At 43.9% G+C, this 21,350-nt stretch overlaps 1 long non-coding RNA gene across 1 annotated transcript in view; it reads right to left on the bottom strand.

The window, feature by feature from the left end:
* Nucleotides 1-18,238: 18,238 nt before the first annotated feature.
* Nucleotides 18,239-21,350, bottom strand: part of LOC131445151 (uncharacterized) — a 65,274-nt gene continuing 62,162 nt past the window's right edge. Inside the window, exon 4 of the long non-coding RNA XR_009233812.1 lies at nucleotides 18,239-18,418. This is a non-coding gene — a long non-coding RNA (uncharacterized LOC131445151). The remainder of the gene's footprint in view (nucleotides 18,419-21,350) is intronic.

Genomic DNA, 21,350 nt, shown 5'->3' with positions numbered 1-21,350 from the left:
GACGTGGAATGGCATGATGGATGAGGAGAGCGCGCGCGCGCGCGCACGCACGCACGCACACACACACACACTACACAAGTTTACAAACACTCCAAAACATGCAGGGACTGTTAATATGGTTCAACTGGGTTACCCCTGTTACCATGTAATGTGAGTGCTGGCTCATGTTTGTCACCGTTTATTAAGTCGTGTGGTTGAAAAGTTGGATGTAGATGGATGAGATCCAAACCAAAACATGTTATAACGGCCTGTTATGTCGAGCGCTGGCTTTCAAAGTTGACATTAACAAAAAATCTTGCCCGGAAATACGATCACGTCACTTGTCACTCTGCATACGCGTTTAAGAGAAGCTGCTCGTAAACACCGTCTCCCACGCCCCAATAAAAACATAACCCAGTTATGATAAACCAGCGTGTGACAGCTGAGATACGCCATTAACAAGCGGCATCCTCAGTCATGTAAACACGTTACTCCATTAAAGGGCGATCGCGTGGCCTGTGCAAACGGAATATTGTTGATCCATGTAAACAGTGGTGTTCGTGAACGGGAACGAGCGCGATCGATACGGACAGCCCAATCCTAAATATGACCATGTGATCACCATGCATCATTAGCGGCGGCGCGGAAGAAATGCACGTAGGGGGGGGAAATTGATTTATTTTATTACCTGCCTGAGCTGTGAGATTGTTTTTAAACCTGTCGTAGCCCGAGGAGTTTGGAATGCTGATTACGTCGTGTCATGTTAGGCAGGAAGGCCACTTCCAATCAATTCAGAGGAGCAGTGCGGCGCGGTGCACGGGGCTCTCAACCTAATGTTTTGTCTACGCCACAAGAAATGAACTGTGTCACTTTGGGGAATGCTGGGAATAGCCGCGCCAGGTGCTTTATGCATGTGGGCGCGCGGCCTTGACTTCCACTGCAGTGATTTCGTGTTTACAGTCATGTCTGGAGAATGTCACCCGAGTCCGTCTCACTCCCTCACTAAATGGAACCTTCATTTCCTGCTTTGTAAATGAGTCTCTCCCCTCTGCTTTTGTTTCATATTTATTTATTCAGTTTGTGTGACGGGGACAACGCACATTAATCCACATCTCAGCTTTCACGTCACTGTAAATGTGTCAGAACCCCTCTCTCTCTCTCTCCCTCCCTCCCTCTTTCTCCCTCCCCTCCCTCTCCTTCCCTCACAGTGCAGTGGCCTCAGCGTAACTCCAATCAGCAAATCAGCACCGTAACTCTAATGAGTGAAATTGCTTATGAGGGGAATCTGTTTCCGATGGTGGGCCCGATGATTAATGCGCACTGACAACATGTCTTTCCTCGAGGAGCTTTACTGGGCTACGGCAGCTGCGTGACGCCACCTTCTCAAACATGGCCCCCCCTCTCTCTCTCTCTCTCTGAGAGGCTGACATCCCACTGGGAGGAGGATATACTGAGAACGCTTCCGAGGAGCTGCAGCGGAAAGCAAGGAGGCTCAAGGGTGTGGGACAGTCCAGCGCTGACTAGATCAATAGCATTTGATGTTTCCTTAAGTTAAACCGTGCAGACATGTCTCATATGATATAACATTGATGTATGTGCATCCAAACAATGTCAGAGTTTCTGTAGCCTTGAACTGAACTGAACATTTAACTAAGTATAGCTGGATTTGCTTTCACATAATCGTTATGCAATTGAATCAATGCGACACAATGTAGCAATTTCGACCTTCAAATAACGTCTTAATTATTTTTGATCAACTATATGTAACTTCTGGTTTTCAGGTTTATGCCACAAAAAGCAACTACAAAAATCCTGCTTTATTGTATGTATAACAGTTGAAATAACAAATGATGGGACAACATACAATGTTATTATTATTATTATTCTAAGCACTTACAATAAGTTAATCGTGGTCAATTTCTCACTCCATGCAGAAAGGCCCTTGTCCCAACCGGGGTTCGTGCTGCAAAGGCAAGCTAACCACTACATGGCTGAACTTATAACCACTAAAGAAGATTTTTGGTGAGAGAGCGTATGATTACGTACTAAAATGGCCTATGTAAAAATGTAGTTATGTCAAATACTGCTTTGTACACAGATTAACATACAGCACAACTGTGACTTAAACAAGTGCCATGCATGAGGAGACGGGCGGCCGCAGCTGTTGTCATTTCATCACGGGTTCATGTTTTCATCGAGCTTTCATCTACCTAACGACCCAACTAACCCAATCGCTCCTTTTCTCATTCCGAGCTCGCGCACGAGAAGAGACCCCACTGAGCCAATGAGCTTCAACAAAACTGACTTGATTGCCAAGGATTTAGCGTCAATGATCCTAGAATAACAAGGAGCATATTGTACCATCAGCACAAGGCTGCGCGGGGCTGCTCCGGCTTAACGGGCGCTCGGATGCCCGGGCTCAATGATGGCAGTAATGACATCATGATTCAACAATCCAGGTGAATGTGTGGCCATATGGACCTGGGGGGAAATCTACAGTACAGAGGAAGTGGATGTCTACATGGCAAAAAAAATGGTATCATGAATAAAAAAAAAGTCAGATTAAGTTTAGTGAAAGTTCTAGAAAACTGTAATATGTATCAGTGCATATTATGTTGATATATAAACGTGTCTTGATATTGCTACTATACATTTATATATAATATGTAAATAGTTATTATAGGTCATATTAAATGTTAACAGTAACTCAAATAAACAGTACTGACTAACTTTTTCTCAAAACTAAGTAAATCAGAAGACTAAATGTGGCCCAGGTGATGGAAACAGAGGGCAGTGCCACTCATTTCTGTTTGGCCGCTCAGATGCTCGCGTTCTCTCAGCTTCAGAGTCTGACTGACAACACTGTCAGCAGGGCGGCTGAGCAGGAACACTCCAGCAATCGTATTTGATAACCAAGCCGGGACCAAGACAACCTCTCTTTCTGCCCGCTGCTCCATCACCATCTCCATCTCTGCTTCCATCGCAGCTACTTTCACTTACACGTAGCAAGATCATGAATCAGGAAAAAAAACGTGAACTCCAATACGATGCATAAACCCTAAACATCGCAATAGCATTTTAATTGAGTCTTGTTTTGGGCTGTTTATTTCTTCTCTATGGAAGTGGAATATTAGTTACAGAGTTGGAGCCTTATGTTTTTGAAATGGCTTGTTATGGCTCAGTGGAGAATGCATCAGCACAAATGTGTTGTTTCGCAGATTACTAGTTTGAAATGACTGAATCGGACTGATACGTGTTTCAGGCTGAACAATGAATCGCATTCAAATCGCAATGTGAAACAATGCAATTAGCAAATAAACAAATACTGCTGTTTTTTTTTTTTACAACTTGTGCAAATGAATGTTTACAACAAGCTCCTATTATTTCTGTTATGGTAAGTTTATGTTATTATATACAACAATTTCTATTTTTACTATTGATTGTTCTATATTCTATAATAACTTTAAAATATAACTGCGATACAGCCATCCATCCAGGGTCACAGGTAGGGGTGCTGTGCCAATCTCAGCTGACATAGGGCAAAAGGGGGGGGTGGGAGAACCCGGAGAAAACCCACGAACCCTACCCCAAAGGCAAGAGTGCTAACCACTACAGCCACCGTGTGGCCCCCATGATTAGAAACTTTACCCAAATCATTCAGCCCTAGTAGAGACTCAAGGTTATGATAGCGGTGTTGGACATTTAAAAGAGGGTATTAACGTGTCATAAGTGACAACACCGGTTCGACTTATATTTAGATCTTGAGTGACTAAAGCATAAAGATTAACAGCCATAAAAGTGTTTTGCCGCCGCGTCTATGAGGCAAATGTACAGTATCAACTTGCAAACAAGTCATTATCACAGTGAGACCACTGACACTGCGATGCATCCCTGTCAATATTTTGAGTGGCGCTGGAGCTCTGTGCGCGGCTCCATATGAAGTGGTTTGACACTCCTTCTAATTGTGAGCGACTTTTATCAAGCATGGAAAAACTCATTTCTCGTAATTTACGGTGCGGAGACGCCGCGTCGTCAGCCTGTCCCCGCCAGATGCCACAGTTGCAGAAAATGAGTGAAAGCTGGAGGGGGGGGGTGAAAAAAAAAAAGCTTGATTTTATTATTACGATATGACTGACACCAAAACAAAGAACGGTCTTAGTGCATTGTGCGTTTGTTTTTTTTTAATTTCCCACAGTTTTTAATCACAACACATGACATCTGTCACAAAGACGCCTCTGATGTGAGATGAAAAAAAAAAGCACACGTGGCAAAATAACAGTGGTGTTTATAAATGGCTGCAACCTTGAACGCATCTATACGTCTGGTGGGCTGCAGGAACACCTCCACCTGTGTTTGACGCAGATAGTACAAGGGAAAAGTAGCATTATCACTGCTTTACATATCTGCCTGTCTGCTACCACCTCTCATAAGCTCGGTCCCTGACACAAACCGCCTTGGGAGTTCAGATAATGTTCCTGTGCTGGCAGAAGACAGGTTGATAGCTGTCAGGGACAGGAACAGAATAAATGACAGGGTTTCATTGGGGCGCCTCTAAGGCGCATTAGGGACCTCCGGATCCCCATCCCCAAACACGGGATGAAGAATCATTTTGTCACAAAGGCACAGGGTCGCCCATCACTGTCTAATGCATGCCTTGATTAATCGCAAGGATGGATCAACATTATGTCCTTTTCAGTGTGACGCTTAATTGCCTTTGCTGTCTAACTCATCCACTGCCCTTAATGATGGCGTCTCTGGCTCTTTCTTTTTCTTTTTTTTTTGGGACTCATGGTTAGCCTGTCGAACTGTAGCTGAGCAGGACAGGACCCGTTAAACATCATCACCAGCTGAGAGCTCACCCTCTCCAGAACACCTTTACCTCCCCCTTACTGCGAATATGTGGATAAATGGTGCTGGCTTCATTGCCCGTAGCCCTGTGTTTATATTCACAGCAGAATGTCTGCAAGTGGTAATGTATGTAGATTTCATTTCTGATGAGTGATTATTTGACTGCTCATTTTGCCTGAGATTTATGGCACGTTCTCTATCTCCTGACTGCAGTGCCACTGTTATCTTTAATAAAAGAGATGAGGACATTAATCAGGTTTTGTTGGCGGCCCTTACTAAGACATTAAATGTATTGTATGGGGTAAGCAAACACGCTTCACATCCTTCTCCCTCGCAGACGAAATAGAGAGAGAGAGAGAGAGAGAGGGAGAGAAGTAGAAGAAGGGGGAAAAAACCCTCATTATATTTATCATAATTTCACATCTGCTGTTTTTGAAGCAATGTACCATGAGCCCATAAAGTGTATTACAACTGTGCATAAATTCAACTGATTTGTGGCTGGAGTAGCTAATTCCTTGAGTACATTTTAGAAAAACAAGCACTGAGCCCTGAAATTGCAATTCCATAAAGGCTTTAAATTACTGAGTACAGAATCAAGAACTTGCCTGATGTGCCGCGCATGGTAGCCGTGTTATGGGGGGGGAAAGCGGCGCTCCCCAAGATAGAGACAATAAAACCTGAGATGAGTGAGCCATATACTCAAACAAAATAAAGGGAGAGAAGATGGGCTGGCTACATGACGAGGGGGAGTGACTAGTGTGTACTACCGCATCTCATTTTTACCCTTTTAACCATGAGGATGCATTTGAGAGGACACATTTATTCCCCCACCACCACCACCACCATAATATCCATCTCTCTCTACTTCAACAGCATGGAAAAGTCAAAAGGATTGATGCCAGCACTACATGCAAAACCTTCTCAGTCAGAAGCAGTTAAAATGGCATGAATCTCATCATTAGCAGAGCACGTAGAAGCAAAAACATAAAGAGTAACACACTCTCACGTGGACAATAGAAGCATTCGACGCTCAAACCTATGGGAAATTTACACTCTCCGCCTGGATTTTTGCATAAATCCAAAATAACTAAAACCTGGACCCACATTTGATACAAAGCCTTTATTTTGTTATCATGCAATCTTTAGGGTGTCACATTGGCTCAGACCGTATTAATATTTCATGTCATTCTTTGCGACCACGCTCTCTCTCTCTCTCTCTCCTGTCCCTCATGCACTTCTATGCTGTCACCTCCTGTCTATCTCCTTTTCGCTGTTTCTCTCACCTCCCAGGTTTCTTCCTCCTCCTCTACCTAGAGTCATTTGGGATCAGCGTGAACAAGATTTTCATATCGGGTAAATGAATATCTTTATCACAGAGGCAGGAGCCGGGATGCTCGGGGAGCTGGAGAGAATAATCACACAGAGCAAACAGTTCTGGGGAAACAGAGAGGCACTCAGTAATAACAAGCGCTCTTAGTCTCCCACACGCTGCTCTCTGTGTACATCTAAATAGCTGACTTACTGCAGTGGATGCTGTGGGACCAACAGCTTTTCTGTGGCTTAGCGCTAACCTTTAACCTTCGATGAGCCTGTAAAGAACCTGGAAAAAAGTAACTTGAGCTGAGATGTTTTTGGCAAAATCCTGATTTGTAGTCATGCATGATGATTTGTCTGTCCACACTGAAACATATCAAGAATGGATGAATCTATTGCTATGAAATTTCCTAAAGAATAAGACTTCCTGGAGTAGGCGGGCCTCTAAAGCTTGCATGGAATGGTACAGAAGGAAGTGCCAACAATGTGCTCAAACAGAGATGGTTTCTGAAGAATGACGCGGCTTTGATTCGAAGTGAAAAGTGAAAACTTATAAAAATGGATGGCAATAAAACGTGGTACTTTGATGTTTCTCTGGCTGTTTATTCCCCAGTTTCCTGAACAGCCTAAGCTACACCTTGTGTGATCGGCAAATGTGCAAAAATACTGTAGCTTTGACATTACACTGATAATATACTAAGCTAAGTATTCTGACTTTAGCATTTAGCTCAGAGCACTGCCGTGCCTAATGAGTGTGGACACCCAGCGTGGGTTCTGACCAAAAAACTACGATATTCAGGTTAATGCAGGACGACGTGTACCGACATTGTGGCTGAAGGTCAATAGTCTGCAGATGTTGCTGTATGTGTGTGTGTGTGTAATGTAAATGTCATTATCTGTCCATGTCCGCGAGAGTATGCACTAACCATTTACGGTCGTCCACAGGTGACCCAAAAATCTGTGACTGTGTGGACCATTCCGTCAACTTCAGAAACAGAATCGCAGGTGTCAATGCATGAACACATGTGCAACTCTGCATATTACGTGTGTAATCAGGGAAAACAAGCCATCGGTTTACATATCAGAGTAACACAAGGTAGATCTTACACCGACTGCATGGTCTGGTTTAAAACACAAAAACAGAATCATGGTTAGTGCTCTCTTGGAAAAAATGAACTGAGCTGCACTCTAGTGCTAACGCCTCTCGTTGGTCCAGGGTTCCCTATATGGGGATATAATTAAAATAGCTTATACGAGACATTTTTATATATGAAATGCTGCCTATGCAACGATCTGAAACTGAAGCATCACACAAAAGACAGACTTAAAACAAAGCACATTGTTAATATAATAGCTGCTGCATTTCAACACACTGAAACATTTCAGGGTGACTAGACAACAGTGGGATGCCAGATTTTTACTATTTTATTATTATTATTTTGTGCAATTTCGGTAGGAACAATGGCTTTTCTAGAAACACACTAAAAAAAGAAAAAAAAAATAGATTAAAAATTAAGCCAAAGTCGCTCTTTTAATGTGGAGTGCAGAGCAAAAAGCAGTCATCTCTCTCTTTATTACAATGCCCAATAATAGTTGATTTAATGGCTATAAAATGTGTTCATTAGAAGGTTATAGTTAAGAAATATTGAAAGTATACCTAAAAGTGTCACTTTTATAGTGAATGAACATGATAATATAATCTAAAAAGGGTGTGATTATATTCAAGTCTTGTCCTCCAGCATTATCTCGGAGCTCATAAAGAGATGAAATTTAATATGATGCTTTCAGTCAGTTTAATTGAATTTTAATTGCCACTTTGGACAGAAGGTTTAGATTTAATCAATAAAATATTAAACTTTTGGGGCTTTGACGTGGAATGGTCTCCTTGTTGCCCCTGCTGCAATGCATCCTGGGACACGCAGGTGTATAAAAACGCCCGTTTATGAGCTGCGGTAGCTGAGCCAACACCTCGCTGTTTTCCATAGTGTTTCAACAGAACGCGGTGGATAAATAACACCAGGAGAACACGCCGAGATTCCATTAATTACACTGGTGTGGAAGAGTGGTCGGTCACCTTCAGAGGAAGGCCTTTAATGTGCCAGAGCTATAAATATTTTGAAATGTCACACCTAGGGAAGACAGCATCAGGACAGACCCGGGGCGATAAATCACAGCCTGAGAAGAACCGGGAAAGAAAAGATGGCTCTTTGGTATTTTAGAAATAATTACTAATACAAAAGGGGTAATGAAGAAAGCTATAAATTATGCTAAAACAGACTATTAGGGAGAGGATTAGTTTATAAAACTCCTAAAAATTACCCTCTCAGAATATTGTCTATTTTATTTCCTCCATAACTCACAGTAATAAAAAATATGTATGCATAATATCACTAACTCCATTGATTAATGCTAAATTAATTGATTTTGTTCTGTGGCTTTTCAAGAGGAATATATGACATCATTCTAGCAGATATTTCTTACTCAGATGATGCGTAAGTAATCATGTCTATTGTCTTTTACAGAAGCCTTTTAGATCCCCGGTGAATTATGCATTATTTTATTCACATTTTAGTCCGTGTATGTCCTGGACAGAGATCTATGTACTATGTCTCACATGTGGGCTAATCACTGTTGCCACCAGCATCGCCGGCACCGTACACAGTTATAAATCTGAGGAAGCCTTGGTTGGGCTGCTGCATGGATGAAAGGAATTTATCCTCCATCCCAACAGAGAGCGCCCGGGAGAGAAAAATGACACGGCCCATCCTCTAAGGCTCATAAAAGTCTAAATTAAATATCAAATTGAACCACTGATGGATAGCATCCCCTCCATGGATCCCGAACACCCACCTCAGCCTCCACTCCCCGACACGACAGGTGCTGCTCACATGAGTGGAGAGCCAGACAACTTTGTTAGCCAGGATTGTTCTCACTTCCGTGCGACGCGGCTACGCGCACAAAATGAGGGTAAGTCGTGTAAAGTGAACATAACAAGGTATCATTATTACTCGCTGCAACAGCAAGGCCCTCCCCTCCCTTTCAAACGATTCTTCAACATTACACTGTGCACGTGCGACTGATTAACCAAGTCTCAACTGAATTTGTCACATATCAGAATATGATTCGCTATATCCATATTTATAAACTGGCGGTTCTCTCATCCTCTGCAGGAGAACATCCACAGACTGCTGTCAGGCAGGAACATTTCATTGGAAGATACCGTACCACTAATGCCAACATCGCCACAATAGCTGCCGCAATTGCCAGGCTAAAACTGTACATTATGAATCATCAATTGTCGCCCTGCTTTGTATTATCCACAGAGAAAATCCCAATCTGGGCTTGAGCCCACGGCTGATGGACACCCCATTATTCACTCGCGCTTCTTGAGCTCCGAGACAGGAGTGGGGATAGGCAGTAAAACGACGGCCTTAAGATTAATCCCCCGCTCTTTCTCCTGCTTCCCGAATCAGAATGAAATAGAACATTCCCTTTCCTTAATCAAAAAGTTTTTTATCATGCCCACCCCCTCCCGACTCAGGAAGTGGGGATAATACTTGTTTCATGGCTCGTCCTGCGAATTGACATCGGGGGAGGGCGGTGAGAGGGATCTGCTCTTGCTGCCTTTTGTACAGTAATAAGTGAGGACAATTTAGATGAGCCGGTGGTCGTCGATCAATACGTGTATTATCTTGCACACGATGCGCCACACAAGCCTTGATAATGGGGTTAGAACTCCCTACAAATCTCCCACAGCACCATCATGCATTGACTTCACAATTAGGATAATAACACGGTGAAAGTCAAACAGACCATAAGTTTATGAAGCTGCACCGAGGGTGAAAAAAGCCTTTTTTTTCGCCTCCAGTTTATAACTGACATTACATAACTATAAATTAACTTTTGCTTCTTTCTCCTCCTTAGGTAGAAGATTTGCTGCGAGAAGTGATTTGGTTCTCAAGGAGGTCACGAGCACCAGGTGAGCTGTGAAGTTGCGGTTGCCGCCACCCAAGTCTCGCCTCTCGCAGCCAACTTCGTCAGAGTGTTGATGCCGTCACGCCTCGGCCCACATCACTTAGCAGAGGGGTGTGAATTTGTTTTCACCCAGGCGTTAATGAACTGTGGGCCTTGTGGTCTTAATGAGAGTCTGCCGCCATTGATCAAAGACACCTGGGAAGATGAAACTTCTCCCCTTTCCACAGTTTCAGGAGGTGTTTTTAACAAAAAAGGGCTGTCGATGACCGCCGCGGCAGCTCATCTCTGACCCCACCAAAACAGCCACATGAGGAAACAAGACTCTGGGAGTATTCGTCATCCATCAAGAACATGCAGTTTTGTGCCACAGCTCCTGGCTTCCAGCCAAGTCCAAAGCAACTCATTGTTCAGCAGCCAAAAGACAAAGGCAGCTCCCCCTCTGCAGTGTGTGGAGGTGTGGGTGGTTATGCAGATCACTAATTGTACAGGCCACCGGGGGAAGACAGAGCGGAATGGCAGCTTCTCTGCAAGACATGCTGAGGGAGGGGAGGGACGGACTGGTGTGAGCCTCCCTCCCTTCTCCCTCTCTCTCGCTCTCTCTCTCTCTCTCTCTCCCCTATCTCTCTGTCCTTTTTCACTCTCTCTACCCCAAATTGGCAGCTGGCAGGCAAATGAATGCGGTGTGAAGTGAGCCCAGTGAAGTGCAGGGTCCTGCTGTTCAGGCAACAAAGGAGCTCCATGCGAGACATCTGCTGTTCAGTTATCAGAATACATTTAGTCACGTGCCTCCCTCCTCTTGCTCTTTCTCCTTTCCTCTTCCACCAGAGCCCCGCAACATCCATTCTGTCAACTATAAGAGCCGAGCCTTTCTTTCTCCACACTTCTCTTCAACAGCATTCTTCTTCAATTCGGTCCTCCGCTGACACTCCCCTCCATCCCTTTCTCATTCTCTCGTTTGCCACCATAATCCCTCTCTCTCCACCTCTTCCATTGCTGCCTCCATTTAAACAGTTTAGGTTGGGCATATAACCCCAGAGAGCTTCCTATCTGGTCCAAAATGCGTGAACTCTGTGTAAATGATCACAAGACGGCCTGAGGAAACGGCAGACTGAATCTTAATGAGCCACACTCGCACAAGCAAAAGTAAATTGAGCTTACCACCATGATAAATTAACCTAATGAATGCAATTGTTTTGTGGCACGCTAGCTTGGGCTGGAGCCAGATGGTCAATACTTAGCACTGAGTTTTCTGGCTCCCATCTTTCTTCTTTTCCTCCTTTCTTCCTTCTATGCTCAAGAAGGCAATAAAAGACACGAAAAGCCTAAAAAACAGAATCATATTTTACACTTAATCTCGCCATCATCTCTGTTAAACTTCCTCAATTTAATGCCTCGGAATTGGTTTGCAATGGATATAGCCCTTGTCAGTAAGCATGTATCCCACACCTTGGACCAGCGCCTTGCAGCTGAGCAGAGCAAGCAACTGTGGTGACACGATAGGGCTTCGCCGTGGAGACGGCGGTGTGCATTTCTCCCTATTTCCTGCCCTAACTCACGATATCCATGTTTACTTTAACACTTAATCCGTGCAAAGTGTGTCATTTGGTTTGCACGCTCTTCACTCTCCACTTCATCCTCCAGCCTCTCCCAGTGGTGCAGGCTAGCATGAAGGTTGCACATCCAGGAAAGGGACAACCCGCCCCCCCCACCCCCTCCTGTACTGCGTGTAAACTAGATGACTTCCACTAGGCAGGTGGCACATATCCAGATGTTCTTTCAATTTCCTCTGTGTGTGTGTGTGTTTATGTCTATGCGTGCATGTATTGCTTGACACACCCCGAGCCGGTGACCTCTCTGCTCTCCCGACAACATCACCACTGGAGCAGTTTACACCATAATGACTTGTATCGCCCGAGGCCCTGCCACATCTGTGGCTCCCTTCCTCCATTTCTGTCTCTCGGTCTTTCCTTCTTTCCGTCTCTTTGTCTTTCTACCTACCTTTACACACAACCTGTCCACAGTCGTCGCCGCTATAGCCCATCCAAGGTTCTCTACTTTGTTGAGTCTGTCATCATTTTGACCTTGACCAAGTGCTTTCCTACTTTTGGATAAAAAAAATAAAATAAAAAAATGCCCAGCTTACCTTGCAAGGACTAAATGCATGCCTGACATGACACCTATCTGCCATAATAAACAAACACATCATTCAATGTCAGCGAGCCTGAGCAGCGACTTGCAGCCCTCATTGGAAAGGCCCGGTGTCCAAGAAAAAAACACGGAGGAAGGCTCTGGCAGGACTGACTGAGTCTAATGTCACACGGAGTGACGTGTGCTTCACCGACAACAGCTCATTACCCACACGGGAGGGGAGGGAGACATGCTGTGTCCAAAATGTGACCATGTGCTGACCAGGCGTTCTGTCCCGTGTCCCCCCCCTCTGGCTGTATATGGAGAGCAATGACCTCTCACTCACACGGCGCGGCGTTCGATCGATCACGAGTGACATTTGTGACATTGCGTGCATCCTAGATATGCATCTCCACGGTGTCGACGTATCAGTCGAGCCATCTCGCAGGGCATGCAGGACATACATATCACGTTACATGTTGTTCCAGCCGGGAAAGACGCGTGCCGGTTTGACTTGGACTCGGAACGGCGCACTTTCGCAGCGCGGTAAACTGTGCCGACGCACTCTAAAGCCTCGACGGCTGACACGTGGACCAAAACTGACTTCATCGGTCTGTTTTAGAAAAAAAGAAATAAATAAAATACAGTACCGTACAAAGCTCTGAGAGTACTGTACTGAATTTATCTAGACAGACACACACACACACACACACACATTCCCTTCACCGCACACAGTGTCTTGTTTTCAGGTTCATTAAGCCCCAGTGTTACCCAGAGTGGCTGACAGGATGAGGAACAGTACAGAAATCTCCCCCTGCAGGTATCCATTCACATTATCATTGGGGAAAAAGCCTCTCTCGTCAGTGCCCTTGTTACGGCTCGAGGGGGGACCACTAATTAGGGAGACGAGAACTGCTTGAGAATAAGTCCATTACACCCATGCGGACACAAAAGCTTAAAATACCTGGAATATCAGCAAACTCCCAGCATCCCCTCCAATCACTCCCCCTCTGCCATGGGGGCTTCTTTTAAAACACGGGGGGGAAAAAAATGTGGTGAAAGAGTTGTAGAGACAGACGGGGACGGAGGACATGAGCTGTCAGCCATCTGAGAGGCTTTCTGAAAATTAGCTTCCAATTAGAAGTGATGAGCAAATCAGACATGAACCCCACTCTTGAGTTCTCAATGGTTTCTATGTCTCTCTCAGTGTCTCACTGTGTGTGTGTGTGTGTGTGTGTGGCTGCAGTTCAAAAGGAAAATTTGGTTAGTTTCCTCATTCCTGGTAATTACACTAACACATCGGGAATGCTTCCTTCAAAGTGCACGAGCCGTGTGGGGCACCTCATTACGGTAATGTAATTTTGGCTGAAATATCAAACTGATTATCTCAACAGATGAGGGAATCCAATGAGAAACACAAGTGTAGAGACAAGTGGATTTCTACTGTAAAACAAATATATTTTTTTTTAAATTAACAATATCAAAATATAAAATATGAATAATTTGCATAAACATTAAGCTACTTAGTATAATAATAAAGCGGTGAAAGAATATAGTAATAACATCAGAATGTACTATAACAAAATAAATTTTTTGATATCAAGGACGCTTGTTGATTTCATTTCATTCGTATTTAAATGTGAGCGTAAAGGAAATGTGTTATTATCACTTTCGCAAAGACCAAGTGTGTTATTCCCTACTGAACTTCAGATGAAAATAAATCAGCGCTCAGGCAAAAGCGACCACTTTCTGCTCCTCTCCATCCTTTCCTTATGATCCAACAAATGATACATTAGTTTTGATGCAAGCACCGAGCAGGCAGGTGAATTCAGTCCGCTGCTGGCAGTATTTATAGGAGTTGATTTTAACTGCTGGATAGGGTCCTCTTGTGAAACACGAGTCAGTTCCAGCATTTAACCTCACCATACTAATTTATGCACCGTGGCATAGGGTACTTTATCATCTGCTCTTTGGGGAGAGACAGTCATCTCATTAGGCAGGATTTAATGAAATGCAAGGATACACTTCTTAATTCCATAGATGGCTGAAACAAAAATCCAGTGTAAATCCGGAACTCCTCTGTGGCCGTATAAATTGTAGCCGCCAGAGGAGGGAAAAAACGTGAAGGAGGCTGCGAGGGAGGAAGCGAGCAAAAAAGCGGAGACAGAGGATGATGTATGCTCAGGTAAACTGAGTCCATCAGTGAGTGTAGTCTTGTAATTGTTTCTTTTCTGACATGAAAGATGTACGAAACTTGAGGAATTAAAATAGGTTGCTTTACATTTTAATACACAAATACTTCTCCTGGCCAAAAATGCCTCAAATGTAGATATATGTGAAGTGACATGCATCTTATCCACCCTCTCCACTTTCCTTACAAAGTCCCACTCCTCTTCCAGCCTGAAGCTAATTACAATATGTTAAATCCCTTTGAATGTACAGACAGTAGAGAGGGAGTGAGGAAGGGAGGGGAGGGAGGAGGGGGGGGGGGGGGGTTGGGAATTAGGGCAGACTGTCGACTGTTCTTGGCAAATGTACATGTTCATTTCCAGCCGGTGATTGCCGGGTCCTGCAGACGCGAGCCACCAGAGGAGGAACACACCAGCCCATCATCAACAGCGCGACGCAGAACATTAACACCATCATTTACATAAAATTACTTACATACTGGTGTGGTAATTTAATTTGTTTGACCAGTACAGTGCAACTGCGAGAAATGGATTCATGCAGGCACCACGAGGGAGATCTGCTTACTCTTCCAGATGGCTAATTCTTTCATACAATATTATGGAGAGACACTACAGTAACCTCAATTTCATTTACATCCCTTCATCCCCAACCCCACTACATAGTCATTCATTTTATTTACCAACATCATCATCACACCAGTGGCTGCTCACATAGACACAAGTGGATTTCTTTTTTTTAATGTGGATTCTGGATATGATAATGACTGATAACAGCGGAGACCTTTGTTTGTGTTGTACGTGGCACGGTGTTGTGTCACCGCGTGCGAGATGAATCGCAAAGTGAATGTCAGTCACTGGTCACGTTTCCCAAAGCCACACCAGACTGCAAAACAAAGTCAAGAGCCTGGAGTGAAGCATCGGGAAAAAAACGAGCAGCATCCTCGGAAATTACGACCCAATATGTTAAAACAAAAACATGGCCTGGAACCACCTGTACTGTATCTGTAACGCGTACATAAAACCACTGGTATTCCCTCGATGTGAGAAGCACAACCCTGAGCTAATAGAAAAAGGTAATATGGCTTGATGACAAGTCATCTTTCACACCTTTGCCTAAAGTCTAATGGGTTTAGGCTCATAGCATCTGCTGTCGTTCGTTAAACAAGGTGTGCGACTGAAACAGGTCGGTCAGCCAGCTTTTCGGAGCCATTAGGTCCAATGATCATTCTGCAGGGCACCAAAAGTGCAAAGGAAAGTGGAGGCCATTTCACAGGACTATAGAGGGAACAGCATGTGCTTAAAAAAAAAGAAGAAGTGATTTTTGATTTAATTCCTTGAGCTGATAAAGCCCTCAAATCAAAAAAAAAAACGAAAGAAAAACATCATTCACTATTAAGGGAAAGTTCCAGGAGCCAGAAATCGTGATATTTTTACCCTTCAACATAACTATCACCCGTCTTCACGCAAAGCACTGGTACGTTTCCTTTCATTTTTATCTCAAAATACATTAAAGTGCTTTAGACGATCTCAGTGAACTGTTACAGTGTTTAAAGCTCAATTCATCATTAGAGTGTCTGGACCCATCGCTTTGTTGCTACGTTACCAGATTCCAGTAATTACACGTTGAAAGACTTTATGAAACTCATTGAAATTCAAAAAAAACTTGATTATTTACAGTTAAAAATATTAGTTTATATCATTCAAAAATGTCTGGCTCTTTGAACTTGAAGCACAGTTGTAGCACTTCTTATTCAGCATCGGCCACAACTGGCCAAACAGAGAAGCTGTCACCTTCCTGTGTACTTGCCTGCTGTTCGTCACCATGACAGAAAAAAAAAAAAAAACCCGCCGTTACGACCAGTGAAAAGAACTTAATGTCCTATTCACCCCCGCCCCGCACCACTCTGAAAATTGCTCAATCTTTTTTTTTTTTTCCCCTTTTGCCTGTCCCTGTGACATATTATTATACATTGTTTCTGCGGAAAAGCATTTCCCATTCTTGCCATTAGAAATATCAAAGTTTCAAAGAAAAGAGAGAAAGAAAGGAAAAAAAAAAGAGAAAAGAGCAAAGATGGTAGGATGTAGAAGAACATTTGCGGGGAGGGAGGTGAGGGTAAAAAGCGATTGAAAGGCTGTAATTATTTGAAATAGTCTGCTAATGTGTATTATCATGTCATTAAATGTAAATGAGATGGAGCTAAAAGACCGAAAGCGGAAAACTTGTGGCTCGTTGGAGAAACAGAAAGGGGAAGGGTGGAAGGAAAAAAAAAAGAAAGGGGGGAAAGACAAATGTCAACGCTAGGCTCATTTGGAGGGGCATCAACATTTAATAAACTGACCAACCAGTGACAACTTACCAACACATTGTCAAAGGATTGTTTGGTGCATTCACATGCGGCTACTACAACGAACCGAACCTCTGAGGCTTCTGCTGACACACAGATAAATAGAGGGCGGATGGTGAGAGCAATTTAGTGGGAAGCTCCTGATGCTGTCTGAAGTCCTGAAGACAACTGTCTTGACTTTGAGCGTGTGTGTGTGCGTGTGTGCGCGTGCATATGTGTGTTTACTCTTGCATTTGATCCGCAACGTGAGTGAGCATCATTCCACTCCAGCTGCTTAATAAGGCTGTCTGGGCCAGCGACTCCTCATGGCCCCCGGCCCTGTTATCAGAAACATTAAGCTGAATATTAATGGCCTGGCCCGAGACGCATGCCATTAAGCTCGGCTGGCCATTTCTCTCTGTCCTTTCCCCTACGACTGTACAGGAATTAATGAATCGTGGGTAAAACAGGGAGCACAAAAGAGGAAGGGAGCGATAGGGGGAAAGTGAAAGAGAAATGGGGGGCACGGTTGGTGGCTATTTCTCAAAAAGCGGAAGATAAATACGGGCAGAAACATGGCGTGTCATGTGTGGACAAAGGAGAGAAAGAAGAATAAGAGTTTGCCGGCAACATATCTAAAAATAAACTCCTGGTTGTATTTTTCCTTCTCTCACTACATTAATAACACGCCAAAGACAGACCTTTGTGTCTTGTTCTGGGAAGGAAAAAATAAAATAAAACATTTGGTAACAATTTGTTCATCTCTATTTCCTCCCGGCTGAGAGGTTTACATTTGAAATGGAACAGAGCGAAGAGAAAGCACTTATTACTCCCTAAGTGCTATGCTGTTGCAGCCTAAGCAAAGTGTGCTGTTAATGGATATAATTTGTGCAGAATAGCCAGAGGAGAGCTTTTGATATGCAGAAGAGCTGACCTCTGGACTGCCACTTTAATTGGGTTTTTAATTTTCCAGGCCATCTGACAGTATCAAACATGATCCCTGAGCTTTTCCCCACCGTGACAAGAGGAGCCCGGCGTTCCCTTCGCTTTTCACGGAAGGGAGGACAGCAGAAAGGAAAAGCGAAAAGGAGCAAAAAAAAAAAGGAAAAAAAAGGGGGGGAAATAAAAGCAGGGAGGCTAAAGGAGATTGGCGGGCTTGGGATGGAAATTTGCCTTAATAGTGAGAGTAGTATTGTACCAGGCTGAGGCTGCACTCTTGATGGGATACCACCCTCAGAGACAGGGAGGAAAAGTGCAGGCTGCTGAAATACAGCCTGTCACTTCTGACTAGCGACAGCACACAAAAGACCCAACCAGACTTCAGCGCTCGGCAAAAGTGCAGCAGTTGTGCGGAGTAAAGAGTGAGAGCGTGGCCTTGTTTGAACTTAAGAGATCTGACAAATCTAACGGTAAAAAATTCAGAATCATTAGGCGAGATCCGTGTGTGTCCATGAGCCGAGTTTGTCAAATACTCACCCGCACCGTGGCAGGGAAAACGCTCATATCGGGATGGAGCGGTGTAGCTTCCCAACATGACCCATCAACACACCGACCGGCGCAGTTATCACCTGCCCCGGTCCATCTGGCTCGCTATCGTCACACAGGCGAGCCCGTCTTGTGGGTTTTTGGACAGGGGTTCCTCCTCGTGTGTGTTTGTTCAATCTGCAAGGCCACACAAAGAGTTTCTGCCCTCTAATCTCCTAACCAAACAAGACAGCAATTACACAGGCAGATAACTAGGGAACATTTTCATCTGCTGTGACAGTGCTGGCACAGAAGTGTGTCTGCTGTAGACAGAAGACGAGAGAGTGAGACAGACAGACAGACAGACAAGGAGAGGCGAGGCGAGGCGAGGCGAGGGAGAGTAGCCGGAGACTGTTGTCCTGTTTGAAGAAAAGAGAGGTTCACCTGCCAGTCAGAACACAGAGACATCTGACACACACAAGGCATTTCAAAAAGGACCACTGGTGGAAGCTGAGCAGGTCCCCCCCAACAACATGTGACCTATTTATTATTGACTAACTGACATATTTAGCCATGTTACTAATGCAGTGGAATTTATTTGTTGCAGACTTTGTTGAAATTGAACATCGCCGGTAAATCTCTTTGCACGAGTCACCGCGAACACGCCGCAGCGTTCCTACTATTAAAGTTGGACGACAATTACTCACGTCCTTGGCGAGTGTGAGAATGTGAATGGAACTGGCGGACGGGGTCATCACTCAGAATTAAGTCGGTTCCGTGACATGCATTAGACAAATGTAGCTATTTTTCACAAGTAGTGGAATACATTACTGGTGAGATTGAGAGTAATGTACCTTTCTTGGCACAGCGGAGATTCTTCAACCTTTAGTCATTAAAAAGTGGGGAACTTTTCCACCTTTTCCTTAAAGTTCATGTTCTCATTGAAGCTAAATTACTCTGTCCTAAGATACTCGTAAAAAACCCGCGGTGACAAAACCCTTTTAATGTGTCGTGAAATGTAGAGCTGTTATATATTTGTGAGTGTGTGAGTGTGTGTGTGCGTGTGTGTGAGGCCCCGTGAAGTCACGCTCACATACACACACACACACACACGTAGACGCCAAAATCTCATTAGAGCCTTTGTTAATTGCGGCAGACAAATGCTAATGGTGCCGGCAACAAAGCAGCTGTGTGTATGAAAAATGAGAAGCCACAAAGTAATTATTACATCCAATATTAATTTAATTATGCCGTTTTGTGTGATACAGTAATTTAGGAGGGTTTTTTTCTAATCACACACACTCTTGAAATAAATTAGGAGTTACGAAGGCGCAGGGGAGCTGGACGATTTCTCCAAAGACTCACTGGGGGGGGGGGAATCATTCTCCTTCAGAGAACTGGGATTTTCACATTTAAATTACAACATCACTGTTGCTTCCTCATCAAATGTGAGACGAGGAGAAAAGGAGTGGTGCGTCGTCGATGTGTTTTTTTGAGATGATTTTTTTCCTCTCCTAGTGGCCGCGCTTTGCATTCGGCTGATGAGCAAAGCAGTGAGACGATGGAGCTGTCAGTACATTGGCTGCATCTGAATAAAAATAAGAATATTAATCATCTCTCCTGGGCCTGGTTTTGCCTCTTCGCCTCTCTCTCTCTCTCTCTCGTGAGCCCAGAAATGTAATTGCAGTTGTTTTCTACATAATCAGTAGCCGGAGAGTCGGTGCGATTACAAACGCTCGACAAGGGAGCTTTTGTTTTAATCTTTTGATTCCAAAGTCAGGTTCTTCTTTATCTACAGTGGTGTACACAAAAGCAAGTTTGATTGGCGGGGAGTTTGCATCCGTACCCAGCGCTCCACCACCCACCCACCACTCTCTCCCTCTCTTTCTCTGTCATGTAAATTGTTTTTGTCTTTTACCTCAAAATGCCTGAGAAGTTTGTCAGATGAATGGATCCACAACAGCTTCCTTTCTTCTGTGGCTGTTTCTCACTGCAGAACATGCACACTGGCCAGTTATAATTCCAACAAACAAACACACCTCAACCCCTGCTGGTTGCATGGCTGTATCTCTGCATGTACAAATTGGACAGAAGTATGCTAACGATCTCTGCCCTTGCGGGGGTTTTTTTTTTGCATGGGGGCTGTGTGTCTCACTCTTCCCCTCTTTCATCTTTTTTTTAAATTCACACTTTTTAATAAAGCAGAACATCTCGCCTCTGGATGTCAAACAGATGGACAGCTGTGCCGGTGGTTGAGGTGAAAATCAACCACAGGACATGTCAGAGAGTGAGATTTTTCAGCCCTAAAATTAGACGAGAAACCTGGGTGTCTGTGAAGAGTTGGGAGGGCGAGGGAGGGATGGAGCGCAGAGTGGTGAAATAAAGTGTTAGAGAGGCATGTCCACCCCTGGCCAGTTACTGTAAATCTATTCACTGAATGACTAAGGGTTACACCTCAGGAAGTAGCTTCCTGGAGTCAAAAGAGCAGTGGTATTTATATAATAACACACTTTCAGTCCAACATTCCCCAGAAACAGACTAATGGGGCCTCTGCCAGCAGTGGAATTAAAACCTGGGGATGGCAATGAGCGGATGTAAATTAACAATCACCTCGCGATTACAAACTTCTACACACACACACACACACACACACAGTCTGGTTTCATTGACTTCAGCATTCATTTCCTGAAGACTTACGCTAACCTTAACCCTAACTAGTACTGGTTTAACCCTAACCTCATCCTAGCCATACAGCACAACATGTCTTCACCTCTAAATGTATGTTATGGGGACTTAAAATAGATTTAGGTCCCCACAACTTGAGAAAAACCAAGAACACACACTCACAGTATAGTTTATATCCCATTCCTATCCCTGCTATTGTCAGACAGTGGTATGGCATGGTATGAGCGATCCGACTTTCCATAGGATGAGTGAAAATAGGCCACAACTGTGTAAGACAATGTATATATAAATAAATACTGGCTCAAAACACTTATGTTATCACAAAAAAGTCACAGAAAATGTAGTCAAAACATACATTTACTGTATTTATTTGACATTAATTTAATTAAGTAGGAATATAGTTAATTTTTCATGGTAGCATTCATACCTGAAGAGCATTTTTGGA

Source organism: Solea solea, chromosome 18 (assembly GCF_958295425.1).
Source record: "Solea solea chromosome 18, fSolSol10.1, whole genome shotgun sequence".
Lineage (NCBI taxonomy): Eukaryota > Metazoa > Chordata > Actinopteri > Pleuronectiformes > Soleidae > Solea > Solea solea.
This window is presented reverse-complemented; position numbering and strand designations above follow the sequence as displayed.